We start from the raw sequence: 13,237 nt of genomic DNA, 5'->3' as shown, positions 1-13,237 counted from the left end.
AACTGGGACATAATAACAGCCTCGGGACATCAGAGCCCGCTTGCTCCTGCCCTGCAATACTGGACGTTTTTATGTGCATTACGTTAAGAGCTTCCATCTCTCCGGACAAAGGGGGGAAGCGCTTCCATGGTGGGTGGCCCCAATTAAACCCTGTGCCCGGTGAATTTCCGCCCAGGCTCACTGGAAGGCATCCAGGGCTGATTAGAAAGCAAGTACCTCAAATGGCCCAGCGCTGCCATAATGAAAAGCCCTGGAAAACTGCTAAATGACACGGAGGAAAATCATTACAATTGAAACTCCCCCCACCCCATGCTCCCTCATGCCTAAAAAAAAAAAAAAAAAAAAAAATCTTTTCAGAATTGCCTAAATATTGCTTTGTTCAATGAGTTCACTGTACAGTAAATGAAAGATCTCTCACACACACACAGCTTTGAACACACTGCTTTAATTATAAAACACTTCTTTAGTTTCAAAGCACATAAAGAGAATACAGACAAAAACAAAACAAAAACAGCCCCCCCCTCAACAAAGAAAGCAGATAAATTGCCACATTACATTTTGGAAATGGCAAAGTAGGCCTTCTGCAGAGGGACTGAAGAAATTACTTAATTAAAAAATAGTAATAAGTGCCAGTACAAGCTCTCTTTTGAAAGTCTTGAAAAATACAGAAAAATGAAATGAAAGAATCCGAATAATTCATTATCCGCCCCTCAAAGATGACCACAGATTACAGAGTATCTTCCGGCTATAAGTGCCATTTTATATAGTTGAGATTGTGTTGGATACACTTGTGCATGGCTTTGTTTGACTAGTAGTACATATATCGAATATGTTGCAGGTATTAAGATTCCACCAGTGTGGAATGGTTGGGACATAATCCATCCAAGGAATATAACATAACACACTTAGTAAAAATTTAGAACCCCCTTTGTTATGAGAGAGCTGAGGTATAACAAATCATGGCATGAGGCACCTGGGTAGCTCAGTGGGTTAAGCTTCCAACTCTTGATTTCCTCTCAGGTCATGATATCAGGGTTGTGAAATCGAGCAATGGGTTGGGCTCCACGCTCAAAGCAAAGTCTGTTTGCGATTCTCTCTGCCCCTCTCTCCACTGCACATACTCATTCTCTCTCAAGTAAATAAATGAAATCTTAAAAACAGACAAACAAAAAATCCAAATCATGGCAGCAACGGGGACACTTGTATCATTGCCCCTATAATGGGGAAGGGAGGTGGGGAGCCCAGGTGTTGTCTCAGACCACGCAAAAGGTAAGTGCCCAATGAACACAGGTTGCATAAATACATTTATGGATACCATCACTCTCACACCCAGGGAATGCACCCACAAACATTAGATTCACAAGGTTCCATCTTTTCCTAAGAGCCACAATTTAGAGTTCAATCTTGCATATGAAGGATACTATGCTTAATTAATGATGTAGAAACTAGGAAAATAGAAGCACAAGGCATACATATATCTCAGAAAGTCCCACTGTAGCAGAGAGAGACTCCAGTTTGGTTAAGAAATGAATAATCATGACAACAGCGACGGTGAAAGGTACTCCCACTAATTGATTGCTTACTTGGTAGTGAGCCCAGCATCATGAACACTGAAAGAAAATAAGCATCAAAGTACTCTGCAAAATAGTTTCCTAAACTGGAAAATGAAAGTAAGACTATCCAATGAACAAAGAAGTTAGGAAATTACCAGCTGACAAAATTTGAATAAGTGGTGGTGGTGGAAACACAGTCTTTACTGGGGAGCGTAAGGCACTGGTCTCGGGGGTACAACCCAATCCCAATCATGCCAGCAGTAGCTTCAGTTTCAGGGAGTCTTCATGTGGGAAGTGAAAGCCTGGTACTCCTGGAGCCCACCAGATGTCTGGTAGCCAGCCCTGAAGGCTTGACTGGACCACAGCTCAGCTGGGAATGGGCTGCGTTTGGCATTCTTTGCTAACTTTCAGAATTACACCAAAAAGGACCTTCATAATTTACATGGGCTATCCCTGCATGTCAGATTGCTCACCCAGGAAAGTCACAGGTCAGACCCAACATGGCATTTATATACTTAAATGAGAAGGGAAAGGAATTGAGAGAGATAAAAATCAGGCATGTGGGAGGGAGGAGGAAGTTTAGAAGGATAAAAACTAAAAGAACAAAAACCAAAGTCAATAACTATCAAATGGATGTAATATGATGACCAGTAAACAATTAACAGATACAAAGGGAAGGAACAGTATGTGGAAAGGTAGCATCAGACATCAAAAACTGGTATGAATTAGGGGCACCTGGGTGGCTTAGTCAGGTAAGTGTCTGCCTTTGGCTCAGCTCAGGATCCCAGGGTCCTGGGATGGAGTCCCATGTCGGGCTCCTTGCTCTGCAGGGAGTCTGCTTTTCCCTCTCCCTTTGCACCTCCCCCTGCTTGTGCATTCTCTCTCTCTCTCTCAAATAAATAAATAAATAAATAAATAAATAAATAAATAAATAAAATCTTCTAAAAAATTGATATGCATTAAATTTGTAGAGCTATTTAACTCCTTTGACCCTTAAAACAGCACCCATGAGATCAGTACCATAAATAGCAATTGATAAGCTCTAAGCTAGAACATAGATTACAGTCTTTTTGAACCTTTTAAACTCCATCTTTATGGATGCCGGTTGATGACTGAATTCACCCCGTTCCTTAAAATGTGAACATAAAGAGTGGCCCTAGATCCCTTGTACTATTGGACATCTAGCAACCTTGCCAGAACTTGGGAGACTTCCTAGACATGTTCTTTCTCACATGACCCCTGGCTCCTGCCAAACTCTCCATGTCACCAACTCTCACATCTTCCCCTCTCCTCTCTGTCCTGCCTCGACCAGACAAAGAGCACCATGCCTTGTTTGTCCCAAACCACTCAAGACAGGGCATGGCCATTGTTACTAAAGTATGGAGACTCAGATACTCTTTATTTTTTTTGTTCTAGTGAAATACCATCTTAGTCCAGAGAAACAAGGCCAATAGGAACTTTGCATGTATATAGGAGCATAGCTCTGAGCAGGGATTGGTTCACCTGATTATGGAGGCTGAGGAGTCCATGGTGTGCTCTCTGCAAGCTGAAGGCCAGTGCTATGGCTGCAGTCCAAGCCCGAAGAAATGAGAATCAGGGGAGCCCCTTGGTGTAGTTCTGGTCTGAATTCAAAGGCCCGAGAATCCAAGTGCCGGAGAAGGTGGGTGTCGCAGCTCAAGTAGGGAGAATGAATTCGCCCTTCCTCTGATGTTTGGCTCTGGTCAGGCCCTCCAAGGATTGCATGATGCCCACAGGCATTGGTGAGGGTGATCTTTATTCAGACTTCCTATCCAGATGCTAATCTGTTCCTTCACAGACACACCCAGAAATAATATTTTACAAGTCATCTGGGCTTCCCCTCAGCCCGGTCAAGTTGACACATAAAATTAACCATCACCAGGACATACGACATAAAGTTTACCTTTTTAACCATTTGAAAGTGTACAATTCAGTGGCATTAAGTGCATCCCCAATATTGTGCAACCATCACCACCATCAAATGGGTTTACAGCAGAGTTTAAACTGATTTAGGGCAGTATCAGATATCCCTTTCTTACAAGTCATCAGGCCACCCACCATGTTGCTGGAGGTCTCCATAAACCCAGACTTTCCCCTCTTCTCCTTTGCCCTGCTTTTTATGCAAACTATCTAGCCTCCACTCCCTGTCCAGACCCAGGCCTATCTTAGCATATCAAATAACTCACCGATGTGCTCTGGAGAAATAACAGTTGTCCATCCCTCACTTCTCTCATCAGTGGAGCAGGGCACCTACCAGAAGCGCAGCTGTTTCAGACTCCTTTTGCTGACCGAGTCTTTTGACCCAGTCAAAAGACACTGAAAAGAGAGTGATTTCCTCAGGCTTTGGAGAGTGCCATGTCCCTTAGAAAGCAGAAATATTAATCTTCAATTTAGGCATAAGGCAAAAAAAGTGTTACTGTTGTTGCTAAACTTTGAAATAAAACTGCCAGGTGCTTGGTGGCTCAGTTGGTTAAGCGTCTGCCTTTGGCTCAGGTCATGATCTTGGGGTCCTGGGATCCAGCCCCTAGTGGGGCTCCCTGCTCCCTAGGGAGTCTGCTTCCCCTTCTGCCCCTCCCCAACCCCCACTCATGCTTTCTCCCTCAAATAAAATCTTAAGAAAGAAAGAAAGAAAGAAAGAAAGAGAGAGAGAGAGAGAGAGAGAAAGGAAGGAAGGAAGGAAGGAAGGAAGGAAGGAAGGAAGGAAGGAAGGAAGGAAGGAAGGAAGAAAGAAAGAAAAGAAAGAAAACAGCCAGTTATGTTACCTGCAAAAGTGGGTTTATTTGGGACTAGCAGCCAACGGCAATGAGCAAAAGCTAAGCTAGGCAAAACCAGAGGCAAATCCGGAGCACACAGAGGACCACTTTTACAAAGGAAAGGGGATGTTGGGAAGGCTGTTGTAAACAAAAAGGCCATTGGTGTAAACTGGGCCTTGGAAGTATGGTGGCTTTTCATTGCCTGAATTGTAACACGCTCTCATTGGCTGGGCTGTTGCTAGGGGAGAAGGAAAGTCTTTCTTCCTCCCGCTGGGATAGTAGTGAGGGTAAAGCAGTATCCATCCACCTGCAAGGTCTATCTCTTCTTGTTGGGTCTTCAATTGAGTGCTAGGTAGGAGAGCTCCCCCTGCCGGCCTCCCATCCTCATCCCAAATATGGTTTCCTTTTATTATTTTCACATTGTCCGTTTCTAAAATATTAAAGCTGGAATACACACTCTAACCACAGAGCTAGAAACCAAGCCAGATCTCATCATGAGTTCAGATTGACCTAATGAGTCCATATCATCTGTAAAGGTCAATGTAATAGGCCGTAATTGGCATGAGCCTGAGCTTATGGGAAGCAAACTACCCCGGAATCCTCCAAAATGGGCCAATACCTTTCTCTGTGCTCTTCAAACATTCAGTATTTTGTTCTGTCACAGGACATGGAAAATTAAACCTAAATCTGAAATAATCTGGGATAGCTTCCCTACTGGATTTTAAGCTGCTGAGGTTTAGGGGCTATGTTAATTCTACCTTAACTGTTGATTCTCAACTGGGGACATTCCCTATACCCAAGGGACATTGGCAATGTCTGGAGACATTTTGGTTGTCATAACTTGCATAGGGGTTTTTACTGGCATTTAGTGTGTAGAAACCAAGGATGTTACTAAATGTCCTACACTGCACAGAACAGAACCCCCAAAACAAAGAGTTATCCTGTCCAAAATGTCAATGAGGCTGAGGTTGAGAAGCCTTATCGTAAAGGATGTTCATTTAGCAAATATTTATTTATTTTTAAAGACTTTATTTATTTATTCATGAGAGACAGAGAGAGAGAGGCAGAGACACAGGCAGAGGGAGAAGCAGGCTCCATGCAGGGAGCTTGACGTGGGACTCGATCCTGGGTGTCCAGGATCAGGCCCTGGGCTGAAGGCGGCGCTAAACTGCTGAGCCACCCGGGCAGCCCTAGCAAATATTTATTAAGCCCTGTTTATGTATCACACCATGTGCTAAGGATTGGAATCACCATGTGCTATTTCTTTACCATAACTATTTTTGTAATAATAACACTAAGCACCCAATAGGCCATTAAAGGGTATAGGGCCCTATGCAAACTTTTCACATATATAATATTATCTTCTATAATTTTCACAATAGCTCTGTAATGTCATCATCTCAAATGACAGAATGGAAGCCCAGAGACGCTGATTAAGATTCCTAAGGCAACACAGCATCTGACTTACGTTTCTTGATTCATAACAATTGTACACAATTGCCTACCAGATAAAAAAGCAATTGGGAAAAATAGTATATATTCATCATAGGATTCATAGGTTATTTATTTCATTTTTTGTACTTAATGACTCCACAAGTAGAGTAGGCTTTCAGGCTAGAACCTGAAGGATGACCTTTCCTATGGTGGGTGGTTTTGAGAAATGCTAGATTGCCATTTGAGGTGGGAGAGAAGAAGAATAAAAAGGGGTCATGAATGTAGGGGATCTTGAATGCCAAAGTATTCTCCTGGGATGATGACCTTTGTTGAAGACCCTCTAGAGAACAACTGCGTGCATGTGCGTGTGTTGGGAGAGGGGAACTTAACAGATGGTAGAAAGCAGAGAATCCTGGAAGATGATGTGGATAATGAGGCCCTGGACCAAGGGACAGAAGAAACATCTCCATTTTTTTTGAACCTCAATCCACCCCTTTCAGTGAAAGTCCTGTTTCTTCACCAGGGTGAAGAATAAATACCCTGTGCCCTATCGTTTTACTAGGATCCTCTGCAAAGAAGAAACTGTGAAAGAATATTAGGGGTAATGTCAGTGAGAAGAATGGGAGGAGCCAGTAAGTCTGGCAAACCCATCAGTCTGCGATGAGGGCCTGACCCCAAGTGAAGGAGAGAGGGAATGATGGTTGGGTAGAAGCATCTTAGACTTCCATACAATATTAAGGAGGTTCTAGAAGCCCACTGAAATGACCTGAAGCCAGAGGGAGCCAGCAGAGGAGTTGTGTGTTTCCTAGTGGGGGGAGGGAGTGGGGGAGGGAGGTGGAAGGGTATGCCTTAGCATGGCTTCTGCTGTCATACTCCCTGGCTGCTGTGACACAAATGCAGAATTTCCACAGAATTCAGGACAGCAGCTGGGCCCTTGGTCAATTACCTGCCTGAAGCGGAGTGCTTGTGAGGCACTCACATGACCACCACACTAGGTACTTTCAAATGTTTAATAAAACAAGCACAAATCCTCTGCCTCCAATTCAGCTAGACATGCATGTGCTCAAACACATGCCCTTTGGGCAAACAGTGTCCTCCCTCTGAATTGCACTTGATCATCATCCGTGTGTGGTGCCAGTGAGCTCATCTGCTTGCAGGACATGTTATAAATGCCCTTCTCTATGTACAGATGATCTTATGCCACTCCACCCCATCTCCTCCCAGAAAGTCCTATTATTTCGTTTTGTGTCTTATTAAAACCTGTATCTTAGCTTTGATGGTCTGGCCCTCCTGTTTCTTTCTGCAGCCATTAGGCCCAGGATAATAAGCTATAAACACTCTAATCATGTGTAAACAATACCTCTCTGAGGTGAGCTCCAAGCACAGAAGGTGGCCCAATTGTCATTTCTCTCCTGACGGTCCTTCCCATCCTCCCCATGGTGGCACAGATGATGTGATGGGCGAGCCCGAGCCGCTGGACCCCAGCCAGCCAGCTGGGAGTCCTTTGGTGGGACCTGAAACAGTAATCAAGCAGGGCAGATGGAGGTGAGGGGCTTTCAGGATCCTACCTGAGTGCTCCGTAGGTGGCCGCAGGGCACTTGACTCAGATCCAAGAGAGGCACCTGGCTGCAAGCTGGCGTACAGCCAGTTTCAGAGGGTAAGCTTGCTGTGAATGACGGTGTCTGGGCTCAGTTCAGCCTTTATTGTTGTGTGTCTCTTTATAACTAATTCCTCAGTGAAAGATGTTTGAAACCTAAGCCTCCCTGCCCTCCCTCCCCATTTTAGTTTCAGTTGCAGGCACTTGTCCCCATTGAGAATCAGGAGAGCCCTGCTAGTGAGTAAATCCCTGCTGGAAACCGAATCCCTGATGATGCCAGGCATGGCTGTTGCAACATGGGAGACTCTCCGAAGGGCTAGAAATGACAAGGAAGAGCAAACCTGTCCGTTTCCTGTAGCATCCAATAACCATTCCTGTAGGCTGTGCCTAGTGCAATAGATGAAGAAGGGATGATCTCCCAAAACTATAAGAAGTATATTCCAAAATTTATATGGGCTAGTACAACGGTTTCTCAAAGTCTGGTCCCCAGAACAGCAGCAACAGTTCTCACCAGGGAACTCATCAGAAATGCAAAGATTTGACACAGCCACACCTACTCAATCAGAAAGCTGGGGGTGGGAGCCAGCAGGTTCAGTAAGGTTTCCAGGTGATTCTGATCATTACTAACATTTGAGAATCCCTACTCTAGAGGCAGAGATGGTTTTTTTCACCAATGACCAGAACACCAGATAGTTTAATCATGTAATTATCCTATTGTACCTCATCACAGTGTATTTATTCAAATATGTATTCAACTATTACTATGCTCCAGGCTCTACGCTAGACATAGGAGGGCGTAATGGTAAATATAGAGACATGGTCTTTGTTCTCACCAGCTTATCTTCTAGTAGAGATAACTGATATTAACTGAATAAATGCACAGATAAGTTTGTAGGCACCAATTACTTAAAGTGTTTTGCCTAAAATGTACTGACCTGATCGGTATGGCAAATTAAGAAAAGCTTCAGTGAGGAAGTGGTATCTGAGCTGAGAAATAAAGGAAACAGAGACATGATGGCCATAAACTTTGGGATGGAGGTGGCTTTTCAGGCCATCGGCAGTTTGGCAAGGCTTTGCACGTGGATGAAGGTGGCTCATTTAAGGACCCGACAGAGAATCAGGGTGGCCCAAGTGCAGACATCAAAGGGCAAAGAATCATGAGACAGGATGCATACAAGAGGCTTGGAACCATGTTAGAATATTGGTCTGTTATCAGATCCATGGCATCCCACTGAAAAATTTGAAGATGGGCAGGACAATACCAGCAGACTGGCATTCGGAGAAATCTCACTCTGCCTGATGTGTGGAGAACGGGTTGGAAAGGGACCAGGCAGGAAGAACAATGAGGAGGGCAGTGCCATTTTCTGGGACAGAGATGAGGTAAAAGGATGGGGGTGGTGGACATGGAGATCTACAGGAATCTATTACAAGTCCCGAGGTGAGGAGGACAAAGGTGTCAAGAGCGAGTGTGGTTTCCAGTTTGCCTGGCCAGAGGGATGGGGATACCATTTAGCGAAGTAGCATCTCTGAAAAGCATCAGGTTTGGGCCAGGGTAGGTGGGGGTGAGACCCAACGAAGTAAGCTTTTAAAGTGTTGAGTCTTAGCTGGCCTTGAGACTTACAGGTGTCAGCCTGGAGCAAGGTCTGAGAGAAAAGACTTGGGCTAGAAATATCAGAATGTGAGGTGATGCCCACATCGGTGTCTCAGAGTTGAAGCACACCAGTGAAAGAGTCTAGAATGAGAAGATAGTAGGTCTCAGGATCCATCCTAGAGGGACTCTGTGTGGGACTCGATAGGTGGGGATCCATAATGGTTTGTATAATAACCTGAAGAAGAAAGAAGGGGAAAGGGAGAAAAAATGAGAATATCATAGATTGTACTAGAATAAAACTATGGTGCTGCCATCCAAATGAGTGAGTTACTCATTTCTTGCAAGCTTGTTTCAGTAGGAAAAGCAGTGTGTTCCTCCATCTGTAAAATGGGGGGTGGGGTGGGGAGTGGTCTGTATCTCACATAGGCATTTCCATTCCATGATGTAACATTGTACACACAGCAAACCTTAGCGATCATTGCCCTGTGCAAGGCACTCAAAAGATTCTTAATGTTATTTGTGGAATTATTACACAATGAATGAATGAATCCTTGACTGAATAATGTTCTCCATCTCCTTTCTCATAGAATTTTTTTTTGAAATCCAATGTGTGGTACTGGAATGGGGGGGGGGGAGGCAGGGAATGGAGCGTGTTTGAGTTTTGCGTTCCATCCAGTAAACTTGGGCATCCACTTTGAGCCTCTACCCTTATTAGAGAAACTGGAAAAGACTAGGCATGATTTCATCGTAGCAAAAAAAAAAAAAAAAGACAGATTAAACTATCTTTGTTATGTTGCTTTCCCTAAGGAAGTGTTACCTTGTATTACATATATCAGGATGGATTATGCCAATTGCTTCATCTGACCTTTCTCACTCAAGGTACATACTCACCACTTTTAAAAATGTGTATGTGGAACACCTGGGAGGCTCAGTTGGTTAAGCATCTGACTCTTGGTTTCGGCTCAGGTCATGAACTCAGGGTCATGAGATGGAGCCCAGAATTGGGCTCCACGATCATCGCAGGAGATTATCTCCATCTCTCTTTGCCTTTCCCCTCTGGCCCCCAGCTCCACACTCGCTCACTCTCTCTTTCTCAAAAGAGAGAGAGAGAAAAAAAAAGGTATTATTTTTGGAAAATCTCATCTCTTTTAGAACTATCATCTGTAATGCACTTTTATAATAAAATTAAAAGGCAATTATCAAGAGTTATAAGGCTCCAAAGTGGCTGAACAAATGGGTATGTTTCTAGAAGGTGATGTGGGATCTGCTTTTTAAAAACAAAACCAAACAATAAGCCGGGATTGATACAGGAAGGCAAACTTTTAAAATGATTAAAGGCATTATATTATATCTTTGGTTAGAAATAAATATACTCTAGGATCAACTGAAGGCATTTCACTTTCTCTTTGCTTAGCCCTGAGAACATGGGAACGGGGTGCCATGAGTGCCATGTCCCAACATACGACATGAGGATGATTCCAAAGATGTCCCCAGACAACACCACGATTGGGAGGAAGTCTTGGAAGCAAAGATAGCTCCGGAAATCTCACCAATTACAAGAGGATAATCCTAATGAATGATGCAAATTGGCAAGATATTTATAAGGACTCCAAAAGCTTCACTGGAGCGATTTCACACACCATCCTTCTGAAACACACTTCTCTTCACATTTGAACCATTGTGAAATAAGGTGTTGTGGAATTAGCAGCATCTTAGAAACCTGATAATGATAAGAATAAACAATAACTAGAGCATAGTGGGTACTGCCTGTGTGCTGAGAACCACGCTAAACCGTTGTCTGCGTCGGCCATCGGATCCTCTCAATAATCCTACAAGGAAGGTACAGTTGTTCCCCCTATATTACAGAGAAAGAAACGGAGGCACAGAGAAACCGAATAATTTCCCCAAGACCACTGGATTAGTGAACAATGAAGCTGGGCTTCAGATAAAGGTTTATCTGACTCCAGACTAAGCTCTCTGGACACAAACCAGCAGGCAGCCTTGTAGGTTTCTTTTTCCTTCCCTCCAGCCCATAAAGAATAGCTTCCTCCTTACTCAAAAAAAAAAAAAAAAAAAAAGGACAATCAGATAGCTGTACAGACAGATATAGAAGTCGTATGAATTTGAAGGAAAATAAAGCATTAGGTGTCAATATCACTGTTGTTGTTAAGAAAAATGATATAAACAGAAAAACTAGAAATGATAGAGAATTTGGAAACTGAGTCCAAGGGTTTCTTTGCTACCTTGTATTTTTTTTTTCTCCACCTGAACTATTTACTCACATTTATGTAACTTGATTCACTTTACAACTTTTTTATCAAACATGAAAATATTAATTGTTTAAAACATCAAGCTGTAATATTTTTTTAAAGTTCTGTGTGTGCCGCTCCACTGCCCGCCCCCCCCCCCCCAAGCTTCTGGAGTGCCAGCAAAGGAATGCATTCCCCATGTAGGAGACTCAGGCTACAATCAAGGGGAAGGCAGGAGAGCAGACAAAAGAAAGCAAAACAATGGCCTGGAGACGTGGTGGCTCCAGACCTCTCATCTCCAACCTCTTTTTTCAACTTCCCGAGGAATCCCCATAGGGCACGACTCAGTTGCCTGGGAAACTCTGGTCTGCAGAACCTGACCACATGTCATCCTGTGACATATGGAAGGGCCCGCTAGCCACACCAAGGACCTGTCATAGACATATTATGCAAAGTCTGAGCATTTCATGTACCGTGAGTTCTGAATTTAAACTTCAAAAAGTTACCCAGCAGGAAGAGAAGGTATTGCAGAATAAAATGTGAAATGTTCTAAATTCAACACTGGATTTAAGAATATATCACTGTGGTCTCATGTATACAGGAAAAAAAAAATGCAGCAAAGTCCAAATATTTAGTTACAAAAAAAGGAAACATCTAGTCAGTTCTGCTCCAGTGTCTTCTCTGTGGTCCAATTAATCAAATCAGAATGGATCCAAAGCTGGTAGCCACTTGCCAAGCCTGCAAAAAAAAATGTCTGATTCTGATTATTAAATAAACAACTCCCAAAAAAGGAAGCGTTATGAAGAAAGACAAACATTTTCTTCCCCCGAATTGCAGCGTTTTGAATTCCTCCCACGAGTTGGTGGTAGGAAAAGACTAAACTAGTTAGAAATTGAGGTTGTATCAAATCATATTTTATTCCAAATAGAAGATATCAAAATGTCTAAATTGCCTCTTAAAAATTTAAGTGTAATGGCTTTGTCTTACACTTTAAAGGAAAGAATTATGACACATTCTTGGATGATACAGGTTTAGTTATATATTTCTTTGCAGAGCCCTATAAATTAGTTTTCTCTTAAATGTGCAAGCTTCAAAGCAAATACTAATGAATTCAATTTTGATTTCATGATCTTTTTCATGACTCTTTGTGCCACAAGCCAGAAGTCTGGTTCAAGCAACCTCAAGGAAGCCTTTGTTGAGATAGGAATCAACAGATGTAGAATACTTCCAACCCTAATGGCTACTTGCTACCTGTAGGAGAATGTTCCACTCTGCCTTTCTGATCTTTACAATCATCATACGTAAAGTGATGATACCTCCCGTGATTGTTGAGGACATAGACGAAATAGTGAAGTGGGAGTTCTTTGTGGTTAGGCAAAAACAGAAATTCTGGGAGTTCTCAACCAAGCTCTCCTTTAGGGAATATGTGTGCGTGCAGGTGTGTGTGTTGGGGCTGGGGGTTAATGCGTGGCGTTAGGGAGGACTCCCATTTTGTATTTTACACACTTCCACGCCATTTGAATGTATTATAGATGAATATGCCTCATATATAAATGTCAATGATTAAAAAGACAGAATTAAAATAGCAAGAAGACAAAAGTACCCATGGAAGGGGTTCTTGGTTCTTGATCTGTATCTTGAGTCAAGTGACACCAAGTAGAATTCAATTTCTGAGTCTTTCCCCAGAACTGCTGGCGCTCTGCTGGGTGCTGACTTGATCCCAAGGGGAGTGTGCAGTGGAGTAACAGGAAAGACAGCACCTCAGATATTCTGGTCCATCCAAGCCTCAAGTTGCTACATTGAGCAGCTTGATATCCTTGCTTGAAGAATTTAAGAATACAAAAGAAAAAAAAAAAACATGTAAGACACTCTGTTTATCATAACTACCATCCCAGTGCTGTTACTATCAATAATTAACATTTATGAAGATTTTGCTGTGATCTTTTGTTTTTAAGTGAACATCCCATTTCTTGTTTGCACAACCATTTGAAAAAGGCATTATTAGGACCTCCGTTTGCAAGGGGGAGAGATGATAGTGGAAA

At 42.9% G+C, this 13,237-nt stretch overlaps 1 long non-coding RNA gene across 2 annotated transcripts; it reads right to left on the bottom strand.

Moving 5' to 3' along the window:
• Window positions 1–533: 533 nt before the first annotated feature.
• Window positions 534–4,613, bottom strand: LOC112647601 (uncharacterized). 2 transcript variants are annotated; one of them, XR_004815671.2, is made up of 3 exons: window positions 4,334–4,613; window positions 3,758–3,932; window positions 534–3,361 (listed from the first exon to the last, which is right to left on the bottom strand). It is a non-coding gene; the product is annotated as an uncharacterized LOC112647601 (long non-coding RNA). The 2 variants fall into 2 exon arrangements; XR_003128373.3 differs by having other exon boundaries at window positions 3,758–3,887.
• Window positions 4,614–13,237: the final 8,624 nt, after the last annotated feature.

The sequence above is a fragment of the Canis lupus genome, chromosome 5, assembly GCF_003254725.2.
Source record: "Canis lupus dingo isolate Sandy chromosome 5, ASM325472v2, whole genome shotgun sequence".
Lineage (NCBI taxonomy): Eukaryota > Metazoa > Chordata > Mammalia > Carnivora > Canidae > Canis > Canis lupus.
This window is presented reverse-complemented; position numbering and strand designations above follow the sequence as displayed.